This window comes from Schistocerca nitens, chromosome 3 (genome assembly GCF_023898315.1).
Source record: "Schistocerca nitens isolate TAMUIC-IGC-003100 chromosome 3, iqSchNite1.1, whole genome shotgun sequence".
NCBI lineage: Eukaryota > Metazoa > Arthropoda > Insecta > Orthoptera > Acrididae > Schistocerca > Schistocerca nitens.
The window spans coordinates 589,331,242-589,356,792 of NC_064616.1; the positions used below are offsets into that span (position 1 = coordinate 589,331,242).

At 38.8% G+C, this 25,551-nt stretch overlaps 1 protein-coding gene across 1 annotated transcript in view; it reads left to right on the forward strand.

The window, feature by feature from the left end:
* The window catches only part of LOC126248502 (protein unc-79 homolog), an 875,350-nt gene that overhangs the window by 561,079 nt on the left and 288,720 nt on the right, over positions 1 to 25,551 (forward strand). The gene's annotated exons all lie outside the window — the stretch shown is intronic.

The following is a 25,551-nucleotide window of genomic DNA, read 5'->3' on the forward strand; positions in this document are numbered from 1 at the left end:
AGCACTATGCATGGGCCACACTCCCCGAGCCAGCATATTGTTATTCTACCATGATTTATTCATTGTCCATCCCTCACTGTTGTCTTTTGGTGGTTATGGTGACTCACTGTTGATGCCCTTGGCCAGTCGGCCCGTGTCTCCTGGGCTTGTTAAATTCCAGTTACTACTGTATAATTGGCAACAAGTTATCAGTATCTTACAACCACAAAACTCGTGCAAGTTGTGAAACAGCAACAGTTGCTCCTACAGCAGTTCCAGCAGCAGTTGCAACAGCAAATTGTCTTGTTACAACAGGAAATTCAGCTTTTGTCAGAATTCTTGCATGTTCAGGATTTACACCCCGTCCAGGCTGTGGTTGCTTCCCAGTTGGAGCCCCACCAACCCATGTTTCTGCCATTTAATGACATCAAAGAAGTTTGGGACATGTATTTGCAATTGCTGAAACAGCACATTGCTGCTTTTTGGGTTTCCGATGATACTCTCCAACAGTCGTTCATCCTTTCTTGGCCTTCCATAGAGGCACTTTTCTTACTAAATTAGTTGGCTCTTCTCTCAAATGCAGTTGTACTCACGTTAGAGGAGAAGTGTTCATTGCTGTTGAATTATTAATCACAATGATTCCATGAGGTCATATTGTGCCTCGAGTTCCATCAATATTCCAAGCAATTTGGTCTGTCATGCTGTTTTTGGGTGAAGTATTTTCAAGGACTGAGTCAGCATTGTGATTCCTTGATTCAAGACATGGTGGTCCAATTGGCCATAGTCCAGAAGCATGCACTGCGGCTCTGAAGCGGGACTTCTTCATTGGATGACATTTTTAAAATATGTGCACTCATACGACATCACAAAGAGGCAAATGAATGCCTTATGGCTTGTCCCCATGTAGCAGTGGGTCAACTGCCACCAGCAGGGTGGAATTCCTGTAAATCCTCTCCCACTGACAGCATCATGATTTGTCACTTTTAGACCTGTGAGTGGCCTTTGAGCAACCAGTCATGCCACTTTGGCATAAGCACCCAGGTCTCTCATTTTGTTCTGATTGTTTCACACCTCACAAGCATGTATACTGTCCAGATTACTGGGCTTACTGCACCCATTGTGGAAAAGATGGGCATCTCCAAACTGTCAGGCATCAAGCATTGGGACAGTCAAACCTCACTCCACAGTTGCATCAAGGGACGCTGCAAGACTCCAGGCTGTTGCTACCCAGGGCACTAATTCCACCACCAAGTTGTTTACTGATCTCATGATTGCACATCAGGATGTTCATTTCCCAGTAGAATTAGGTGCAACAGTTTCCCCGATGAATCTCCCAGCATAATCTGATCTGAGTTACCCAGCATTGGTACCACCCTCCCACAAGTTGGTTGCAAATGGCAACAGATCAATTCCCCTCAAGGTACAATTAACAACTACAACAGCATACAAGAGGGTTACACACCCAATAACACTGTTTGTTATCAATAGTCACTCTGCTGGCAAGATTTTCAGCTTGGATGCCTTCTCAATATTTGGTTTCTCAATCACTGTAAAAGTTCAGGTTGTCTCGGACACAGTCCCCTTCCAGGAACTTGATGACCCTTGTGCCTTTTTCTTGCCTCTGTTCGAACTTTGCCTGGGGTGCACCATTTATTTTGTGGTACATAGTTCTCTATGTCCAGATGCAGTGTCCCATTTCTGTTCGGCACATTCACTTCTGGTCTCCCTGCAGACAAATGGTTCAAATGGCTCTGAGCACTATGAGACTTAACATCTGATGTCATCAGTCCCCTAGAACTTAGAACTACTTAAACCTAACTAACCTAAGGACATCACACACATCCATGCCCAGGGCAAGATTCGAACCTGCGACTGTAGCGGTCACGCGGTTCCAGACTGTAGTGCCTAGAACCGCTCGGCCACCCTGGCTGGCCTCCCTGCAGACAGCTGTTAAGCTCAAACTAGATCATGTTCATGAAGCTTTGGTAATTGAACCCGTCAAAATTAGTGCTTGGGCCACACCCCTGTGATGGTTAAGAAATCAAATTGCTCCCTCTGTCTCTGTGGAGATTTTGAGTAAACAAACATGTGGAAACCTACCTCATGCCAGGTCTGGAGAATCTCTTCCCAAAGCTTGTTGTTAGTGAATATTTTTCTATGGTAGACCTTGCCAGTGCTTATTTACAGGTCCCACTAGATGAGGAATCACAATTCATTATGGTCATCATTACACCCTTTTTTTGTACAAATACAAATGAAGGGGTCGGAGAGATATAGTCATAAGCCACATCGAACTAGTTTTGAGATACAGCGAGTTTAAAGTTCCACGGAGGTCTGAAAATGTTTAATACAAAATAGAAACTTTATTTCTACTGCAAACACTTGCTTAATACTTGCGAGGCATGTTGTTAAATAGTCAACTCTCTGCATGCTATAAAATATTAATTTTAGAATGATTCTAATTAAGATGTAGTCAATGGTGGCTTATGACTATATCTCCCAAAAAATTGTTTAAAACATAAAGTATGAATTTGTAAGGATTTATTTTAACTACTCTTACACAGCAAGCAGAATATATAATTTTTACACATTAATATATACAGATCAGATATCTGAGATGTATAAATTACTTTTTTATTGATACAGTTACATCAAGGAAGTTCCTCTACCTCATCATTGTACACATTATTTTCAGTACATGACCGAAAGAAATCTTTATTTGCTTCAGGTATGTATGGCATAAGAGACAGTACATCATCAATTTTTTTCTGGTTAATTGGTAGTGGCTTTCTGTACTTTATTGGCAGCTGATATGGATTTGGTTCGACTAGCCTTCCTTTCTTTTTGACATGAATATCCACTGACATGAAAGCTCCTATGTCTGAATAAGAGTGCTTTAGACTTAGCTTGAAGGGATCTTCAGACTCAAACTTAAATTGAGTAGCTTCACTGAAATGGTGGGGATCTCCAGACGTGGATTCTGTACGCTTTGAGATCAATGTCTTCAGGCTTTCCAAACTTCTGAAGTCTTCTCTTTCCATTTTAGTTACAATGAAATGTTTTGGACTCGCACATTTTATTACTTCTGCCCATTCATCTGGAGTGTACACTATTGGACGTCTGTTTCTTGCATACCGTTCAATGCGACCAAAATCACGATTGCAAGTTGCATGGTGTGACCTACCACAGGGAAGTAATGCTGGACAGAATCAAATCTTTTGGTAGCAACAAGGGACCTTTCCAAAGCAATAATAATCCAATTCTTTGTCTGACCCTTGCAGTTGTCTGTGATTATGTGGAGATGTTTTGTCTGAGGATTAGTTATCTCCAAGTACTTCAATAAGCAGCTCCCAACCTCATCTGAACCCCGTCCTCCATCTTCCTCGCTCCACAGAAACATATAACCCTTATTTGATCCACAGTCATGGATACCATATGTCCATATTTTCCTCTTGTAAAATGCTGGACCAACTGTTAGTTTAGGTGTGGGGAACGTTTGCTGCATATCCATTGCTATCACATGATGCTCTTTCGAATTTTCTTTAGCCAGAGCAGTTAAAGACGCAATCATATTTTGTCCTCTGTCAGCGTTTTTGAGATGCAGTTCATATTGTTGTTTCTTTTCTGTGACTTCTTCTGCACATAATTCTGGGTTATTTATTGCAATTAGAAATCCATCACATTTTGAACAGGTGTCTCTTTTTGGTAATTTGAAGCCTATGTTATATTCAGATACGAAAATTTCTCTGAATTTACTTTCAGATACTGCAGGAACCTGCTTTTCCTTGCAGTATTCTGAGTATTCATCTCGAAATAAGGAATCAGTTGTGAGATCACAATCCAAATACACTTTATTGGGGTTCAGTTGCCTACTGTAATGACATATTTCGGTATGGCGTTGAGAAATTCTCTAACACTTTGTACCGCTTCGTCTTGAAATTTATGTGGGTAGTTTCCATGTTTTCCTGAAAGAAAAAAAAAGATGAGCTTACATCCTCTTCCTAATAGAAATATTTGTATAGTACTCAGTTTGAGTACATCCCTAACTTATAGCACAGAGTAACATACATACCTCTTCCATCTTCTTTTGGCACTGCAAATCCCTGCTTCATTTGATGTTGCAAATTCCTCACTCTTCATGCATGTATCTGTAAGCCATGAACCCTTAGGGAAGCTTCCTTGCAGATCATGACTTCTATTCCGCATACCCTCACATTATAAGAAAATGTAACATCCCTGGATGATATTTTCTTGGAAGCCATTTTTGGATAGCTCTGAAAGAAATTATGACAAATATAACAAAATGAAATAAATAGGCAAAATATTAAACCATTTTTATTTAAATAGTGAACAAACCTCCTCTTTTTCGGTTTCATTTTCATAGAGCTCATCAGGTAAATATTCTGGGCATTAAAGTTTCCTATGTCCCAAAATGAATGAAAAATGTTTTCTTCCTCTCCAAGCAGTTTTGTGAAGCATTTATTTAAACAAGTACAGAGACTTCCTATAGTAGCAGCTTGAACAGTCTTGTGGGTTTTTAAAGACTTATACTGCTAACCAGCATTTCGTCGACGTTTTGCTTTATTTTTCTTCCACTGATCAATATTTCGCTTTCTTTTCCGTGAAGGCTTTGGTTTTTCGGGTGATTCTTCATTTATTCTACTTATTTCAAGCTATAATATGAAGAGCAAAATAGTCTAAGAATTTGTGTGAGATATAGTCATAAGCCACACAAAACAATAAATTTCTCTAAAATCACATTAATGAGAAAATATGTTTTACACATCTTTTGCCTTTGAAACTACATTATTGCACCATTAAGCAGTAATGTAAATGTGCCCATCAAGTTTCATCATTAACACACAGGATGGCTGTCAAATGCGTTGGCAATGTTGAGAGAAACAAAGTCACAAGCCACAGAAAATTAATCGCCAGAAATAAACCGTTTTATATACTAACCGAAACATCATCTGAGCTGGAACTGCTGGTCGATGGATGCCAAGATTCATCACTGACAGGATCCAAAGGGTAAAGCTCTTCACTTCCACTACTGTCTGTGTCAAATATGCGTTGAAGACCCGAAGACGCTTCAGACGTTCCTGACCCACCTGCCATCTTGCCCTGGCTTGTGACTATGTATCTTCTGAAACTACTACCAGATGGCACAGCATAGAACTGCACTCCATCATAGCCTGCCATCTGTTGCAGTAAAATGGAACTTTTTCAACACATTGTGAAGAAGACATTGTTAAGAATGCCGCAACATGAAAAACTCAATTTCGTGAAAGTTGTGGCTTATGACTATATCTCTCCGAGCCCTTCAAATGTTTACCCTTCAGGATCTCTTCTCCTTTGGCAATCATCCAGAGATACCTAGAACAGTGAACTATGTCCATCCCAGCTTTTAGCAATTACCTAGATGACTTAATTATTATGAGTGCTATGTGCTAGGACCACCTGTGCAACCTCTGCAGCACCTGCACTACATCACATGATGCAGGGCTCAAGTGCCACCAACACAAATGCCAGTTTTTCCAGGAGCAAGTGGAATACCTTGGACACTTGCTCAATGAAGACAAGATTCAGCCCACTAACCAAAATTTCTTGACTATTGACACTCTGTGACATTGCCAAAATCTTGCAGGCCTTTTCAGGCAAAGTGAATTATTATTCTAAGTTCTTCCCACAAGCAGCACACATTATGTACCCATTAGCCAGTTACAGAAGAAGGGCATTCAGTTCTGGTGGTGCCTGTGAGCATGCTTTCATGCAACTGAAGTGCCTGTTACACTCAGTGCCTTGCCTTATGCACTTTTCTCCATCACATCCCCTCGTTTTGGCTATTGTCACTTCTACCTATGCCATTGGTGCAGTGCTGATGTACCGTAATGATGATGGTACTGAGCGATTTATCACCTATGTTTCAAAGACACTGACTCCCACTCAAAGAAACTACTCACAGGCTTTGGTGATCATCATTAAAAAATTCCTTTGTACCTTTTTGGGACCAAGTTTTCCCTCATTATTGCAACAGACCTTTGACAGCATTCGTTGGGCCCCACTCTCAGCTTCCAGAGCAGACAGCTCAAAGGTTCCAGCACTGGACTCTTTTCCATAGTTCTTATAATTACACCATTAAGTACAAACCAGGTGTGAAACACAAAAACGCAGGTGCAGTCTCTCATCTACTCTCAGGACCAGACCCACCTTTTGACCAACATGAGATCTCCTGTTTCCACATTGACAGAGAACAACAGTGCACTTTGGACAGGTTTCCTATTGCCGCTACTCACATAACCACTGACATTTGCCATGGCCCTTTCTTATAGCGTGTCAACCACTATGTGCTGCTTGAGTGAGCCACTTACTTTTCAAAATTAACTGATCCAGAACTCTGGGCCTAGGCTTACCTCTCCCATTATATGTCTCTTGTCCCCACTGTTCTCCTGCTATATGCACCATGTTGTCATCCCAACTAACTTATGCTCTCATGTCTAGGATCTCCTTCATTATGGGTACTGGGGTATGTCATGGATGAAACCCCTTGCTAGGCAACATGCCTACTGGCCAGGACTGAACAAAGACATGGAAGGCATGGTGTGCAGCTGTTGTGCCCGTGCCCAACATCAGACTGCTCCACCTCTGTCTCTCAACCCCTGGTCCTGTCCCCATTGTCCCTGGGATCACATTCATTTGGACTTCATTGGTTCCACTTTGGGCTCTATGTGACTCATTTTTGGGGATGCTTACTCCAAATACCCGTATGTGGTTAGCATGGCATCCACCTCTACAGCTGCTATATTCAATGCATTTATCCAGATTTTCACCACTGAAGGGCTTTCCCACACCCTCAATTCAGACAATGCACCCCAGTTCACAGTGATTGTCTTTGAACAGCTCTGCAAAACCAGTGGCATCAAATATATGTTTAGTCCACACTTCCACCCATCCTGTAGTGGAGCAGGTGGCATGAATGTTTAAATAACAAATGTTGAAAACAGTGGACACATCAAACTCACCAGTGGCATGCACAGTGCTCCTGAACACCTTGGGGCCCACACCTGTACCTGACTGCAGCCCAGTGAAAGTACTCCATGGGTGACAGCCACATACCCTCGTCCATCTTCTGACACCACAACCCTTGGAAACCCAGTCCAACATGCTGGACAGTACCAAATGGTTCAAATGGCTCTGAGCACTATGGGACTCAACTTCTGAGGTCATTAGTCCCCTAGAACTTAGAACTAGTTAAACCTAACTAACCTAAGGACATCACAAACATCCACGCCCGTGGCAGGATTCGAACCTGCGACCGTAGCGGTCTTGCGGTTCCAGACTGCAGCGCCTTTAACCGCACGGCCACTTCGGCCGGCGCTGGACAGTACCCTGTCGGTTCAAAGGTCTGGGCAAATTCACGTGGAACAAACTCTACTTGGATGCTGCCTACTGTGGTGGCCATCTGTGGGTGACACCTTATGACAGTTGACATGCCGAGGAGTTAGGAGTATCAGCACACCAACCAACTCTGTCCCCACCTATTGACTGCACCAACATCAGTGGGTCTTATGAATTTGGAGTGCCCGCCCTTGCCAGTCTCTCAACAACATGGGTATGATTTTCACTCCAAGGCTCTGTCAGTGGTTCCTGTGCAGGTAGAGACCTCACCACAGCATCTGTCCATTCAACAGTCATCTCCCGCACCACTGTTCCCCAGCACATTGTTCAACATCCTGGTTTCCTTATCCCTGCTGGCAGAACACCAACCATGCCACTGGTGAACCTTCTGAAACATTTTCGAGTGTGCTTCAGGCCCTAAACACCAATTTTGGAGAGGAGGGATTCGTATCCCAGCTGGACAAATTTGGAAGCCTAGCAGAACACATGGATCTAGATGACAGCCTCTAGGCAGTGTTCCTCAAATTTGCAGACACTGCTATCACTGCCTCAATACTGCACATGGGCCACACACCCCCTGCACCAGACTATCGGTGCTCACAACCATGCTGTAAAGCTAGAAGCACAGGGGCCGTGACCTATCAGGTCTCACACTTGTATCATTCATTGTACTCATTGTTGTTTGGTTCCTTATATTGCTATGTCTAGGCTCTCAACTTGGTTGACTCTCTGTACTTGTTATTCTGCCATATGTTGCTGTTTTTGTCTTGCCGTGGGTTTCAGCTACTCACCATCGATGTCCATCACCAGTCAGCCAATGTGTCCTGGTGTTGTCTGATTCCAGTTACTATATACATATACAGCAACCATGTTATAGAGAATATATACATTTTATGCAGAACTTCACCTACCTGACGGTTTTTTATTTATTATATATTATGTCAAATTATACATGTTCATTTTATTTGGCAATTATGTTTCTGCTTCATGAAAACTGATAACAGTTAGGAAACATTATTGAAGTAAATGTACTCTATTTATTGCTCATCTATTTAACTCACTCCAATCGTTCATTTTTTTACAAAGTGAAGTCCATAATTGCCACATTGTGTAAGCACATGGAGACAGAAAGAATGTTTGTTTGTGTGTGGGGGAGGGGGAGGTGGGCTGGTCACATTTTTTAAGTATATGTAAATTTTGACACTTTACAAATTACTAAAAAAACGTCATCTCAATTAATCTGGGACCAATATGGCATGGAAATGCTCTGCGTTACTGATATTTTGTCACATATAAAATATTGAGCAATCAAATTAGAGACAACCTCCTTGTAATCTATGTAATTTTTACTGTTATGATGGCAATTACACACAATTTTATGGCCTACATAAGACACTAAAGTGATTTGTGAACCATTCTTATCCATCACTGCACAACTACTGTGTGTAATTCATGGAGATTTGTTGGATGTGGGACCAAGGTGTGTGTATGTGTCTTGCTTGATAGTGTCCCATGTGTGCTCAGTATGTTTGAAGGTAGCTGACATGTGGTGGGGCGACAGGGGCTCTCACAGGCACCTTCATGTTCATGCAATGTTTTTTAAATCCATTGTGACATAATTAGGGAGTGATTGGGTTGTGCATTATCTTGCTGAAGGTACAGGTGATCTGTGGATTTCTGTAGGCACACAAATGGGTGCATGTGCTTGCTCTGTTCATTACTGTAGCATTTACCAGTAAGAGATGATTGCAAATAAGCCATCTGTCACATTTACCCTACACACACATCACTGTGGCTTGTGAAACTCGTTGTTCCTGCACAGTGTTGAAGATAGAATGCCCCACATGTCTTGCACCCACCAGCTGACAATGTTATTTTCTTGAACATCCTACATTCGACTCTAATGCCAAAAGCCAGGAGGCAATTAAAAGGTATCCCAGCTTGAGGACAGTTTCCATAAGGGTGGAAAATAATGAAATAAATAGGGAGTGCAGATCAGAAAGGTCACCAAAGTTGTTTCATTAAAATGAGAGTGACATTGCAGGGAGAGTCAATGAAGTACTTCTAGACTTTCAATCTCATATTATTTTTATCTTGCTTGAAGTAACATTTAAATAGAGAAGACGTGCTAATGTTTCATGTAAAGATGTATATGTGATCTGATTACTATGTGAGAAATTCTTTGCTGGTGAGAATAGTGACCATTTATGCCAAATATAATGATTCAGTTTAAAGCACTGGTCAATCAAAACATTGTAGAGAACAAATATTTCAGGACTGTAAAGCATAGGTTGAATTTTCAATAGAAGCTTTGAATTATAGATGCCTACAGGTCTCTCAGTTCAGGCTACTAGTTTTTCCTCCCCAGACATGACACTGTGCTAACCTCCAGGCAGAAGACAGACATCAAATTAGTTTTGTTTGGGGATTTTTTCAATATTTTTATGATACATTTTCTAGGAGAAAAAATTAATGGATCTTCTTTTGTCCTACATCCTGATGTAGAACTAAAACCTTTTCATCTAGAATTCAGGGTGACTGTAACACAATCATGGATACCTTCTCCTTTTATTGTTATCTACTTGAGTAGAATGCTGTGATGATAATTAGTAATAACATGTCTGATCATGACGGGCAAATATTAACACTGAAAGGAATTAATGTAGACTCATAGACTCATAACCCGTTATTGTAAAAAAAAAGAAAAAAAAAGAAGCTTTCTAGATTTTGATCAACTGTCAATTCATACATTTAAAGCTAATCTTGAAGATTACACCTCACATGATGTCTACATCACAGACAACTTGTATGACAAATGTAGTTCAGTCTAACAAAACTTCACCATTCTCTTTGATAGCTCTTCTTCAACTTAAAAATAAAATTTCAATTGCAGACAGAAAATCCATACTAATGAGAGACAGTTTTGGCTTACGAATGGTATTAGAATATCATGTAGCAGAAAATGGAAGTCTTATAATAATATGAAGGATATTTATAGCCTGTTTCAGAGTTTTGTTATAGACAATAGTGCAAATTGCTGAAAAACCTCCTCAGGCTGAAGCAATGAATTGAATCAAAAGACTAGGTAACTTTTAGAACAAACATAATATATAGATGATTTTGAAAGAAGTATCAGGACAACAGGTGTGTACTCAACACGTTAAATATCTCCTATATGACAATAGAACTGTTTGTGATCCCCCAACATTTTGCATATTCTGTAACCACATTCTGTTTACTGATAGCAAGCTTCCTTTTTTTTTTTTAATACATACAAATATGCCAAACTTGTTCAAGCTACTACTCCAGGATGATCATGTCACATGCAGATTGCAGCTACATGAAACAAGCAGAGAGACATTGAATCATGTATAAAACCACCAAAGACTCAAAACTCACAGGGAATAATGAAATATGAAATGGGCTTGTCAAATTCACTGCAACATGCATAATAATTGTACTCAATCACAAGTCTAATGTGTGGTCTGTTTTCAGAGAGATTAAAATACCTATCAGCAAAAGCACTTTCTAAAGTGAAAGAAAGAGGTGTTTTAGATAGTTAGAAACCAATTATCTTTCAATGAATGTTTTTGAAGGTTTTTGAAATGGAAACCAGTTCTGCCCAGGTTTTTATCATGTCAATTGGCAATTGGTGGTCTGTGATGGCCATGTGAGGTGGAATATTATACTCTGTACATTTCTCTATAATTATTTGCTGGATGTATTCCAATCTCTACCTTCCTCTACAGTTTTTGCCCTCTACAGCTTCCTCCAGTATCATGAAAGTTATTCCTTGATGTCGTAACAGATGTCCATCCCAGCTTTTAGCAATTACCTAGATGACTTAATTATTATGGGTGCTATGTGCTAGGACCACCTGTGCAACCTCTGCAGCACCTGCACTACATCACATGATGCAGGGCTCAAGTGCCACCAACACAAATGCCAGTTTTTCCAGGAGCAAGTGGAATACCTTGGACACTTGCTCAATGAAGACAAGATTCAGCCCACTAACCAAAATTTCTTGACTATTGACACTCTGTGACATTGCCAAAATCTTGCAGGCCTTTTCAGGCAAAGTGAATTATTATTCTAAGTTCTTCCCACAAGCAGCACACATTATGTACCCATTAGCCAGTTACAGAAGAAGGGTTCTCCATATATTCCTTTCTTCACCAATTGTGCAGAGAACCTCCTCATTCCTTAGCTTATCAGTCCACCAACTAATTTTCAATATTCTTCTGTAGCACCACATCTCAAATGCTTCCATTCTCTTCTTTTCTAGTTTTTCACAGTCCTTGTTTCACCACCATACAATGCTGTGTTCCAAACATGCATTCTCAGAAATTTCTTCCTCAAATGAAGACCTATGTTTGGTACTAGTAGACTCAGTCTGCTTTTTATGTCCTCCCTGCTCCATATGCCATGGGTTATTTTGCTACCTAGGAAGTAGAATACTTTAACTTCACCTACTTCATGATCATCAGTCCTGATGTTAAGTTTTTCAGTGTTCTCAATTCTGTGACTTCTTATTTCTCCCATCTTTCTTTGATTTACTCCCAGTGCATTTTCCAAACTCATTAGACTGTTTATCCATTCAGCAGATCCTGTAATTCTCATACACTTTCACTGAGGACAGGAATGTCATAATTGAATCTTAACATTGATATCCTTTTACCCGAATTTTAATTCCACTCTTGAACCATTCTTTTATTTCCATCATTGCTTCTTCAATTTTGATTAAACAACCTTCTTAATTCAAGCCCTTCGTTCTTGGTTTTCCACTCTTATTGTTCCCTCTTGGCTCTTGCACATATTGTATATTACCGATATTTCTTATAGCTTATCCCTATTTCTCTCAGGATTTTGAATATCTTGCACCATTTGACAATGTTGAACACTTTTTCCAGTTAGACAAATCCTATGAATGTCTTGATTTTTCTTTAGTCTTACTGCAATTATCAACCACAATGTCAGAACTGCCTGTCTGGTCCTTTACCTGTCCTAATGCCAAACTGATTGTCATCTAACACATTCTCAATTTTCTTTACCATTCTTCTGTATATTATTCTTGTCAGCAATTTGGATGCATTATCTACCAAGCTGAGTGTGAAATAATTCTCACACTTGTCTGCTCTTGCAGTCTTGTGTGAATGATGTTTTTCTGAAAGTTAGATGGAATATCACTAGTCTCATACAGTCTACACACCAACAAGAATAGTTGTTTTGTTGCCATTTCTTCAATGATTCTAGAAATTCTGATGGGGTGTTATCAATCCTTCTGCCTTATTTGATATTAAGTCTTATTAAGCTCTTTAAATTCTGATTCTAATACTCTATCCCCTATCTCTTATAACTGCTGTTTCTTCTTCTGTCATGTCATCAGGACTTCTATATACTCCTTCCACCTATCCACTCTTTCCTCTGCATTTAAAAATAGAACTCTCATTGCACTCTTAATGCTACTGCCCTTTTTTCCCTTTTTTTATTTATTATTATTATTTTTTTTTTTTTTTTAAATTGCACTGAAGGTTGTTTTGACTTTTCTGTATGCTGAGTCAGTCGTTCCGACCGTCATTGCTTTTCTGATTTCTTCACGTTGTTCATGGAGCTATTTTGCCTTAGCTTCCTTCCACTTCCTCTTCATTTCATTCCTAAGTGACTTGTATTTCTGTATCCCTAAATTTCCCTGAACATTTCTGTACTTCCTTCTTTCATCAATCAACTCAAGAATTTCTTCTGTCACCCATGGTTTCTTTACAGTTACCTTCTTTGTATCTGCATTTTTCTTTCCAACTTCCATGATTATCCTTTTAAGAAATGTCCACTCCTCTTCAACTGAACTGCTTACTGAGCTATTCCTTATCACAATATTCATTTCAAACATATCTCTTCATTCCTTAGTACTCTTGTATCCCACTTGTTTGTACATTGATTCTTCCTAACTAGTCTCTTAAACTTCAGCCTACTCTTCATCACTACTAAATTGTGATCTGAGTCCATATCTGCATCTGTTTTCTGAATCTCTGCCAGACCATGATGTAATCAAACTGAAATCTTTCTGTATTTTGCAGGCTTTTCCAAGTATGCCTCCTCCTTTTGTGATTCTTAAATAGAGTTTTGCTATTACTAGCTGAAATTTATTGCAGAATTCAATAAGTCTTTCTCTTTCTCATTCCCAGTGCCAAGCCCATATTCTCCTGTAACCCTTTCTACTACTCCTTCCCCTACAACTGCATTTCAGTCCCCCATGACTGTTAGATCTTCATCTCCCATTATGTACCAAATTACCTTTTCAATATCCTCATATACTTTTTATCTCTTCATCTTGAGCATGTATACCTGAACTATTGTTGTTGGAGTTGGTTTGCTGTCAATTTTGATGAGAGCAACCCTATCACTGAACTGGTCTACATTTCTATTCATAATGAATCCTACTCCTGTCATACCACTTTCTGTTGCTGATGATATTGTCTTATACTCATCTGACCAAAAATCCTTGTCTGCTTTCCCTTTCACGTTATTAACCCCATTATATCTAGCTTAAGCCTTAGCATTTCTCTTTTCATATTTTCTAAGTTCGCTGTCATGTTTGAACTTCTGACATTCTATGCCCCAACTCGTAGATCGTTGTCCTTTTGTCGGTTATTCAATCTCTTTTTCAAGGTCACTTTGCTGTTGGCAATCCCCTTCCAGAGATCCATTTGGGAGACTAGTCTGGAATCTTTTGCCAATGGAGAGACCATCATGACATTTTTTCAATTACAGGCTACATGTCCTGTGGAAACACATTATATGTCTTTAATGCAGTTGTTTAGATTGCCATCTGCATCCTCATGGCATTGTTCATTGCTAATTCTTCCATCTGGCTCTTAAAAGTCAAATTTCTTACTCAGGTGCTGTGTAATGAGTTTTATTAGCAGCTTGTAAAAGATAGATAAAAGAGTAATAGACCTACATTGTCACCTTTTTTGAAGAGGAGAAAGACTTATGAATTTTTCCATGGCTCTGGAATATTTCCTTCCTTATGACAGTTATTTAGTAGGAGTAGGAGCACTTATTGAAGTGTCTCTCATGCAATTTTAAGCATCTCACTCATGATCTGATATTCTCATGGAGTCTTACAATTCTTCTGTAAAAACACAAGCTATATTCAATTCATTTGTATTGACATGTTCCAGTTCTCTCGATCCCACATTTATAATAGATCTTTATGATTCATCTTGCAGGCTTTTCCTTGTGACAGATTGACTGCAGAGCTTCCAATAAAAGTTCTAGACAATTCTTATAATCCTGCCTCTTTCAGTAACAACTTCTCTTTGGCCATTCCCAATTTTGTGAATGATCATCTCAACTTTTGGTTGCCCAGAAAAAGGTCTCCCATGTTCACCTTTTTTTTTTTTTTTCAGTCACTCTTGTGTTTTGTCTTCTCTGATCTCTTTTGATTGCCTTCTTTATGTTTTGTATTTGGGTGAGTCTCTGTCAGTGTTTTTCATTCATTGTATAAGCTATTCTGTTTTTAGGGTGAATTTTGGATTTTTCTGTTTTTGAGTGCACTGACTTCCTCTACCACTGTTCCAGTACTGTTGGTAATTTCTGTCAAGAGTTCAATCTCCTTAACTTTTCTGCTGCTAGTCTCATGTCTAGCAATGGCTGAATTACTTTTTCTTCTTTTTCAGCTCATTTATTGTAGGTTGTATCTTGTTTTTCATCACACATTTTCTCTTGAGTCAAGTTTTAATAAAGTACCTGGTCTATGGTCATTGCCTGTATTGAAGCTATTTATGACTGACACGTGTGTTCATGCAGTATAAATATTCTTTGTTAAGAACTGTCATTATCATTTGCCCTCTCTGTTTTTGTATTCCAGATTCAAAATGTTCAGTGAAGGCAGGGTTGTCTGGGCACTTCATTCTTATGTTGGCATTAAAGCTGCCAAGTATTAAGGAAAATGTGGTGTTTCCAGAATTGATTGCTGTTATCAGATCTTCATAGAACTGTTCTATCTCTTCATCTATTAAGGTGGAAGGGAGTTTGTAGACACAAATTATTTGAAGGCTAATCTTAAAATTCAACTCATGGATCATGCAGATCACTCTGTCTGAAATGGACATGGTCTTGGTGATAAGGTGTTTACATTTGTTGTAAATTAGCAGAACTATGGTACCAATATGCAAAATTACATCCAGTTTATTCTTAATTAGGAGGTGCTACAACTGGATGATAGTAATCACTTTGTCTTTGAGCCTTGTCTCACTGATTCCTAGTTCATGTCTTTCAATGGTCTTCAATTTAAGTGCCAAACAGAGATGTTTTTCACTTCTCATGTTGTGAATATTATATGCTGCAGCATAGAAAGTTTTTTTCAAGTTACTCCTATTCCCTTTTTGTTTAGTTTGTGTTTTCATTTGAATTTTTGTCACCACTAACCTCCCCCCTTTGTAGCAGTTCCGCCTGCTTTGTTTATTTCTTCATTTGTTGTTTGTTGTCCTGGGTGTCGACATACTGTGTCGCTATACTGGCTGAAAAATGGGGTTTATAAAAATGGTTCAAATGGCTCTAAGCACTATGGCACTTAACATCTGAGGTCATTCATCCCCTAGACTTAGAACTACTTAAACCTAACTAACATAAGGACATCACACACATCCCTGCCCGAGGCAGGATTCGAACCTTCGACCGTAGCAGCCGCGTGGTTCTGGACTGAAGTGCCTAGAACTGCTTGGCCACCGTGGCTTGTGGGGGTTGTTATTTGGACACTAAATAATGTAACTCACATGTGCACATTTGCGTTTCATAGTACTTTAATTTCATTATTCACAACCCCCCAATAATACACAGTTATTTGGCCAGTGCACTATTGTTTAACTTTCAATAAGCCTCATTAACAGTTTGCAGGCAAACCTCCACATAGTGCTACAGTAGTTTCCTGTTGAACATCTGCAAACAGTAAAACCTAACCACAAAGTTCACAGTTCTTCTAATAAATTGAACAGTCACTGTCATTGCTTTAACACACAGCCTATTGGTGTTATATTATTTCACTGTTCAGTTGATACATTGTTGTCATTCTAAGCAACACAGTTTCCTCAACTGAAACTCGGCTGTGGACTGACTATCTGGTGACCAAAATTTGGACCCTTATATATCCTCACAATAATAGGTGATGAAACTACACATTGTTCGAAGTTTAATTTACAGAAATTACAATTAAAACTTAACTCATTAAATTAACTGAACACATCGAAAAACTTCATCTTTGTAACAGTTTCTTCTACTACAAGGGTTAAGCCGAATTATTTGTTAAATCATGAAATTAACATATATAGTTATGCAAACAATACTTTTGACAAAACTGTTAATTACTTTGGAATTAATTAAGGTCTGTCTTTGCTAACATATATTCAAATAGATCTAAATAGATCCTTTAAAATTACTATCATTTCATCTTCCAAACATTTATAATTAGTGCAGAATTAATATTTGTTTATATGTCAACAATAGAATTTAAGCTGCAAAACAATTACTGATTTTGCCCTATAATGAAAGATACTAACTAGTAATAGTCAAAATAAATTAGAAAATCAATTACATACATAAACTAAGCACAACATTAGATCTAGTGTTATATTCTTTAAAACTAAGGGCCAAACTTTCTCTTTTATGAAAATACAGATTATACTCACATATGTTAATGTTAATTAAGCCAAAATGAAAAAATTAATTTTAAGGAAGCAGATGACTAAACAAGAGGGGAATTAAAATTATCCCAGCTTGCTTCGTCACACCTTCCCCCACAGAATCCACGAGGCAGACTGACATTTCAGTGTGACATTCTGAGTCTCCATCTCTACTTGCCTGGGATATGCTTGTTTTAAACACTGACCTTTTCATTTAGGGAAAGTTTGTACTTTATCTTATAATGCTAGTTCAATGCAGGGTGACAAGATGTGGAGGGTTCTGTAAGAATTGCAGAACACAGTATGTGATTGAACGAATATTGTGTGGACTATGCTATACTTTTTCATGAGTCATAGTGTTACAAAGTTACATAAAAAATCAGCAGTGGTTCATTTCGCATCTTATACAAAGTTGATCTCCAGTATCAACAAACAGGGAGCATATTTGAATGGTAGATCGCCTTATTTTAATTTTTGACAAAAATGATATTTTGGAAAACGTGGTATACAATGTAAATTATGTAGCATATAGGGTTCTGGATAATATCAGCTCATGGCTTTCAGAGAGCCAATCGTCACCAGAGTAACAGAGTGCACAGAGTTTCTAACATGGAACTCATCTAAAATATATTACATATATTTTATGTTCTTAGTAAGAAAGGTAAATACAAACTTTCAAGAAAGTAACAAATCCAGATATAGATGGTAATGTTCAGAAGTCATAGATGAAAACATCAATGACCATTAAAGTTTGAGCAAGCCTGGAGATATGCACGCATAGCCTAATTTATAGTGCAGTTGGTCATGTAAAGCAGGAAATATGGATTAAAAAGTCCCAATCTAGCACAGACATTCAACTGATGCAACATATTCTGCAGATTCAGATTTATCTCACTGGCCTGCACTTATAACATTTCATGTCACTGGATCTTAATTTATTTCATCCCCACCAGTCCACTCATTTCAATTCAGTACATTTAATTCAAGACAAAGTTGTTTGAGTTACATATTATTCTAACAGCAAAATTTTTCTGTGACTAAATTTTGGTGGATATTTTGGTGCTAGCCTGCAAATAGTATTCACTCAGAAGTATGGAAAGAAATAATCACTTACAGACTTCAAGCCAAATGCTGTTTCATTTAAATAGTTAAGTTCCTTACACATAATTCAAATTGTTAGAACTGTGTAAAAATGTCTAGTCATTGACTTCAGAGGTAATATGAAATATGTTTGCATAAAGAGTGTATTTTTAACAAAACATCAAGTTGTTTAACATGTCATACAAAACACTGAGCTGATTCCAAGTGAACAACCCATCCTTTGCTACAATTTCTCAAAATATTTACCAGACAAGGTGCCACAGTTGTTATCAAACTTGACTCACATTTGGGAACGACAGTTCAAACCCACATCCAGCCATCCTGATTTAGGTTTTCCATGATTTCCCTAAATTGCTTCAGGCTAATGCCAGCCTGATTCCTTGGAAAGGGCATGGCCACCTTCCTTCCCCATCCTTCCCTAATCTGATGGTATCAATGGCCTTGCTGTCTGGTCCCCTCCCTCAAACCAACCAACCAACCAACCAACCAAAATATCTGTACCCAAAAACAACCTTCTAGGTAAGTTGATTGCCAGCTATGATTAAACAGACTGAGAGACCAGCACAGATATAAAAGACAGGACAAAACTTGAATTTTTACTCTTTAGACATTCTTGAGTGCTACAATAATGCCATACCATATAATAATCAAGATTACTGCTAAGGGCTTTATGCTTGAAACAACATATAATTTCGATCAATACAGAGTCAGTTGTGATCAATGACAAGCATACATAATCATTTGACAATCAATTAACTTCAAGGAACAATCAAATTTCAATGCTTAACTAATTAATGTAACTAGAGCCTTATTTTAACTGTCATAGCACATGTTGATTTGGACTCTTAATGTTGCAAAACTGAAGCAATAGAAAAACAAGTTGGCTTAAATCCTGCACACTCTACAAAGCTGACTCATTTTATTGATGTTAGAAGAGACCAAAGGAAAAAGTTCTTACTGCTTCTTGATGAAATAGTGACTTATATTAAACTTACAACTGCTTTATTTATTTGCCAAATGGTCTAACACTTGATACTATTGTACATTTTATTACAGATAAAAGACAATGTCACTAATGAAAAGTAGATAAGACACAGAGTGCAAATATCTTACTTGTATGTCAGGATAGTCTAATGGAGAAACACTTTAATTCCTAAATCCAGTCAACAGCTACTATGATCAGTGTGAGGAAATCCTTTGCATTACCTTCATATTATATGATTTTTCATTTTATTTATTTTACACATGTATCACCATAGGGCCAAACTGAGGAGCAGATTTTCATAGTCATGGAACACATCAATACAGGAGATTTGGTCTGGAGTATGATATTTGACAGATTCACATCTGGAGGGAACATGGAACATGATTTCAGGACCCAAACGTTGTGGAAAGAGAGTGATACTGTGCAGGGTCCCTAATGGTGTGTGCAGGGGTTGTGTTGACCACTCAGACACCTCTTCATGAAATGTAAGGTTAAATCGTCAAGGTATAACTGCTGTCAGGAATCATGACAAGCTCTTAGGACTTCATGTGGGGTTGCTGCGAGGGGAAATTTTCTCAGAAATCAAAGAATTTGCATGCATGGCATGGCCTGCTCACTTTCCTAATTTGAATCTCATAGAGCAAGTCTGGAATACACTAGTGAGATGGATTGCATCACGTTAGCATCCACCAACAACTCTGAAAGATTTGTGAGCAGCTCTGCAGGAAGAATGGGGGTTCTTGCCTCAATATGAGATTGATGACATCATTTACAGCATGCCCGATTGTTGACAGGCCTGTACTTCTGCCAGAGATCGTCACACCCCATACTGAGTGCATTAACCAGTTGTCGGAATGTGCGTCTAAATCTGTTAATCTGTGAAAAAATGAAGAACATATTTTTCTACAGTTGCAGTTGCTTACATTATGTATTCTCTACATTGTTTATACTTCACTATCATCTATTTATACTGTTTTGTGGCAAAATAAATGCAACTTGGCAAATTTTCTGTTTGTTGCTTTTAAGTTTGGAATCCAGTGTATTAGCAATGTGAACAATATCGCACAGGAATTTGTTTAATTATTGTATAGGAACTGCTCAACAGCATGTAATGAGTGAGCCATGAGGAAATTCTTCAATTTAGACTTGAAAGTGCAAGGATTGCTACCAAGATTATTTTCTTTTAATTCTTGTGGTAGCTTGCTGAAAATGGATGCAGCAGAATACTGTGTGCCTTTCTACACAAGACTCTAGGAGGTGCAAACCTAATGCAGAGAGAATTTTTGCCTAGCATGATCCAAGTGAAAGCTGCTAATCCTTGGGAATAGGCTCACATTCTTAGTAATAAGTGATGTTAAAAACATATATATTGGGAGGCCAATGTCACAATTCCCAGACTCCTGAACAGGGATTGACAAGAGGCTTACAAACTTACACCACACACACAGCTCAAGCTGCCCATTTCTGAGCAAAAAATAGCCTTTGTGAATGGGAAGTTACCCAAAATATAACACCATATATCAGAAAGGAACAAAAGTAACCTAATTTTTGGGTTGAACTATCATGTGATGCATATACTGTCCTGATGTAAATATGGCAGCATTCAGTTTTTGAGTAACTTACTGAGCATGGGCATTCCATGAGAGCGCACCATCTATCTAAATACCTAAAGCACTCTGTCTTCAGGCCACTAGTGGCCTACCGGACCATCTGACCACCATGTCATCCTCAGTGGAGGATGTGGATAGGAGTGGCGTGGGGTCAGCACACAGCTCTCCCGATCGTTATGATGATATTCTTGACCGAAGCCGCTACTATTTGGTCGAGTAGCTCCTCAATTTGCATCACGAGGCTGAGTGCACCCCGAAAAATGGCAACACTGCATGGTGGTCTGTATGGTCACCCATCCAAGTGCCAACCACGCCCGACAGTGCTTAACTTCGGTGATCTCACGGGAACTGGTATATTCACTGCGGCAAGGCCGTTGCCTATCTAAATACCTAGGAATTTCAATTGTTTAGACTCACTACTCATATGCCCATTCTTTGTAATTAAATGTCAATTTCAGTTAAAATATATATGTTGCAAACCTATGTCTTTCTGTGATTTAGTATCAATTTATGTTCTTCAAGCCATGAACTTATGTCTTCAACTACACTGTTTCATGCATTGCATGGGTTGATGTCGCATTCAACATCCTTCACGATTGAGCTAACAGTAGCAGTTATAGCACTGATCCTTCAGGCTCCTCCCATTTTAACATGCCCCAGTCAGACACCCCCCCCCCCCCTCCCTCTCTCTTTACTGTGGAGAATGACAGTTTGCTGTCTGTTCTTAAAGTATGAGAGGAACCAATTGTGAGCTACCCCATGTATTCCATTCAGTCACTTAAGTTGTTTTTTCAACATGGTGTTGTGTGTAGACATAGTAGTGAATTGCTCCATTGAATTACTGAATCTAACTAACTTAAATTGTATACTCTATGAAAACCAATGATATAAGATGTTCATATGAGCCCAGTGATACATTTGTGGTCTTACCTAGCTTAAATCTGTTGTACGAATGTGGTTTAACAGACTGTAACCATCAAAAAATTGTGAACACAAAATTAATGCTGGTTTGCAAGAATCTGTGGTAGAAGCACTCAGGAAGGAAATTTCAGTAACAGAAAATTATTTGTGGAATATTAAATCAGTGTTAACATATCTCAACACTGAAGAATATGTGCAGGACAGAAACCAACAGTAAAGATATATTAGACCTAAAAATTTGGCTCATTTGGTATGAAGGACAGAGAAATTTGTGTTGCAAATGAAGAATAAAGTTGATCTTGTGGAGTATCAAGGCTGTAAATCAAAAGGAAAAGGGATGACAAGAAAAACTGGTGATTTGAAAGATAGTGATAAATCTCAAACAAAAGTGGACAAAAAGTTAATCATAATATGACCATGTACAGAAGAAAAATTGCAAAATACATTATTTGAAGATTGACATGGTAGAGGAATCACCAAAATTTTACAAAATGCTCAACAAAGACTTCATACAACTGGCCCTGTCAAACCAGGAATGCCTTCATCTGAAATTCTAAAAAACTATTAAAGTTCCTTACACTGTGGAAGGAAGTGTATTTTGATAGGAGGTGCAGATGGAAAGTAGGAGGGCAATGAGCATTTTAAAAGATAAACTTTGAAGTATCCCACATATTATCTTTGTTGTGGCTGTTCAATGGATGCATGATTTAATGGAAAAATTGTATGTTAATATTGAAATCATGAACACAAACAGGAAACTACAAAAAACTTGTAAATCATTTCCCAAGGCAACTTTCATACCAATTGACAGATCTGTAAGAGAGCCCTTTACAACTCATGGTCTGCACTGAAGTAACAAGGGTAAAGATGCTATGGGCGCCAAAATAATGAAAGTTGTTCTATCAACAAGTAAAGTAAACAGCATCCCAATTTCCTTTCCAGTAGTGGCAAGTTTAGAACATCCAACCATACCTGTGCAGTCAATGAAAGAATCAGCAGGAACACCACCAAAAATTTCAGGCACAGCAACAGTGTTCTTGGAAATTCAAAATGTAGCCTTCAGATCTACTATTACTGTCCCCCTCCATTCATCAGCAATGGTGTCAGAAACTTCATCTTCTGTTGACCTTCCATCTGTGGCCCAAGACCTTTCATCAGTATTAGTCCACCCACAAACTTCAGGAGTGCAAGACCCAGTGGTCCTGATAACTGATTACCTCCTGCTTGATGCTGTTTTGTCCATAACCTCCACACTGCTGTCAACCTCAGGCTCAGTGTTCCTGAGTGAGTCTCCACTGGAAAGTTGGAGCAGTGGAACCTGAGCCACAGTACTCAGTCATTGCACCACTATAGCTGGGATCATGAGACCACTGCCATTCGGTTGGTGTGGCCTGCTTGGGACTTCCCACAGAAAGTCGTGATTTGAGCACACAAAAGAGTGAGTCTTAAGCCTTACTTATTTTGAAACTGCTGTCTTTTTTTATCAGTTCATTTTTCACCTGAAACTCTATAGATTCTTTTAAAACACAATCATAGAATATATTGCCCTATTCTAACAACGTAGTGTCAATGTATTCATGCTACCTTCTTTGAAGATGCAGTGCTCTGTGACACCTGACTTTGACAGAAAATATACTTAGGTCAGACTATCCAGATGATACACAAGATGTGTGGAGCATGGGCATCACACAGATAAAGAGCAACCAAGAAAGTCAGCTTTAGCAGACCACTGTATCTCCAAATGACATAGCATGAATTATGATGCCACCAAGTTGTTAAAACAAATCAACTCATTTAGTGGTTTGGTTTGGAAATTTGGCTACGTGATGAACTGATGAATAAAACCAGCAGTCTCCAAGTATGTAAGGTATAGGACCCAGCCTTTAGTGTGCTCAAACCACAACAAAATTCCATAAGAATAGTCACTCATGCCATGCCAACAGAAGAGCTGAGACCACACCAAATAGACACTCAGCAGTGTCATGGGCTAGCAATAGTGGTGCAGCGACTTAGAGCCACATCTTGGGTCCTGCAGCCATGCTTCCTCTTCCATCTAGCCAGCAGAGATGCACGTGAGTGCTACAGACTATAGGGTACCATATCATGTAAGTCATGTGTTGCATTGGCTATTTAGGATCGGCAAATGTTGATCGTTGACTGCTGAAGAAAATTTATTTAATGTAGTTTATAAAGTAGTGTTGAGGATGCTGTTTCTTTGTAATATGCATGTTACATGAATGTCAATATAGATGGTATTGCTACTGGATGGGGTGATGTTGGCAGCGGCTAATGATTGGCCATATTTCCTGTTTTTAATGTTTCCTCCTTGCAGCAGATTCCCAACTCAGAGTTTTGATGACTTCCATGGAAGAAGAAGGCCATAACAATCCATAAAAGGGTCACAGAACAAAAGAGATTGGAGTTAGTAGGGCTGCAATTAGCTGTGTATATTTGGAATACACTTGTCAAGCAGACAAGGAATTGTTTAAAGTTGTTTCCTGAGTGTAAAAAGTTATTATATACATGTGGTTTATGAAAGAAGAAAAATCCTATCATTTAGTAGTGTGCAGAAAAGCAGTCTATTGTTGAGTTTTCAGCACTCAACAGCATGTCAAAAAGGAGAAGAAGTTAATGGTATGAGGCGTACACAGTCTAGTTGGATGCCGATTTGGAGAGAGAGAGAGAGAGAGAGAGAGATTTTCAAGTCAAGATGCAGGTAATTAAAAAAAAGTGTTTTGACATTAGCAACTAATGTACTTCATTGCTCAGCTAAACTATCACAGAGATACCTGGGAAACATTTCAAGACCTGAGACCAAATTCATGAAGGAAGAAATATATAAGATGATGTCCAGTTTGAGGGAGTCATCAGGACTGCCTGATGATGGCAACAAGTCAGCTTATGAAAGTATCACACCATTTGGATGATGACACCTAGGTTAATTCATTTCAAAATCATCATATACCAGGGAAGACTAAAATTACACATCGAGAATCGGAACATTATAAATGATAGTATGTGTGCTGTAGATTTTTGTGTTTGAAATGTGCCTGAATGAGTTGGTTCAAGTAGTTCACGAGACAAGAAAGATAGTTGGCTCAAGAAACAATACATAAAGAACTATGAAATTAAAATTTATTCTGTACCTCCTTCTGAACAAACATGATTCATCAACTGCTAAAAACTGAATATTCGTATCAGGTTACCAAGGTACCACTAAAAATTGTGGCTGCAGTGATGTAATACTTGTAGTTAGCTGGAGGACATCAATCAATGAGGAGGGGAAACTGTAGTGAACTGTAATGAATACAGAATGATATTTTCACTCTGCAGCAGAGTGAGCACTGATCTGAAACTTCTTGGCAGATTAAAACTGTTTGCCGGATGAGACTCGAATTCAGGATCTTTGCCTTTCGTGGGCAAGTGCTGTACCATCTGAGCTACCCAAGCACAACTCATGCGCCATCCTCACAGCTTTACTTCTGCCAGTACCTTGTCTCCTACCTTCCAAACTTTACAGAAGCTCTCCTGCGAACCTTTCAGGACTAGCACTCCTGAAAGAAAGGATATTGCGGAGACATGGCTTAGCCACAGCCTGGGGGATGTTTCCAGAATGAGATATTCACTCTGCAGCAGAGTGTGCACTGATATGAAACTTCCTGGCAGATTAAAACTGAGTGCCGGACCGAGAACTGAACTCAGGACCTTTGCCCTGCAATGAATAAAGATCATAACATGTAGATAGGTGGTAATATCTATAAAATGAACTGAATGTATCACCATTTTGTATCATGCCTTGATACACTAGCAAGTAACAGTATTTACAAATACATAAAAATATAAGGCTACTTCTTTTAAATTGTAATCTTCCCAATTTGTC